Genomic DNA, 576 nt, shown 5'->3' with positions numbered 1-576 from the left:
CCAGCCTGGCCTTGGACACTTCCAGGGATCCAGGGGCAGCCCCAGCTTCTCTGGGCACCCTGTGCCAGGGCCTCCCCACCCCCATAGCCAGGAATTTCTTCCCAATCTCCCATCCATCCCTGCCCTCTGGCAGTGGGAAGCCATTCCCTGTGTCCTGTCCCTCCATGCCTTGTCCCCAGTCCCTCTCCAGCTCTCCTGGAGCCCCTTTAGGCCCTGCAAGGGGCTCTGAGCTCTCCCTGGAGCCTTCTCCTCTCCAGGTGAGCACCCCCAGCTCTCCCAGCCTGGCTCCAGAGCAGAGGGGCTCCAGCCCTTGGAGCATCTCCGTGGCCTCCTCTGGACTCCTCCAGCAGCTCCAGGTCCCTCCAGTGCTGGGACCCCAGAGCTGGACACAATATTCCCACTGGGATCCCACCTGAGTGGAGAGGGAGAAACCCGCCCTATCCTCCTGTCCCTGTGCGTGGCAGGGGGTGGAACGAGGTGACCTTTAAGGTCCCTTCCAACCCAACCCATTCCATGATTCTGTGACTGTGGGAAGAGCACGGTGCTGGTGTTCACCATGGTGCCTGTGCTCCTGGG

This window comes from Corvus brachyrhynchos, unplaced genomic scaffold, assembly GCF_000691975.1.
Source record: "Corvus brachyrhynchos isolate BGI_N302 unplaced genomic scaffold, ASM69197v1 scaffold19, whole genome shotgun sequence".
Lineage (NCBI taxonomy): Eukaryota > Metazoa > Chordata > Aves > Passeriformes > Corvidae > Corvus > Corvus brachyrhynchos.
The sequence above is the reverse complement of the archived record's forward strand: the minus strand, read 5'-3'. Positions refer to the sequence as shown.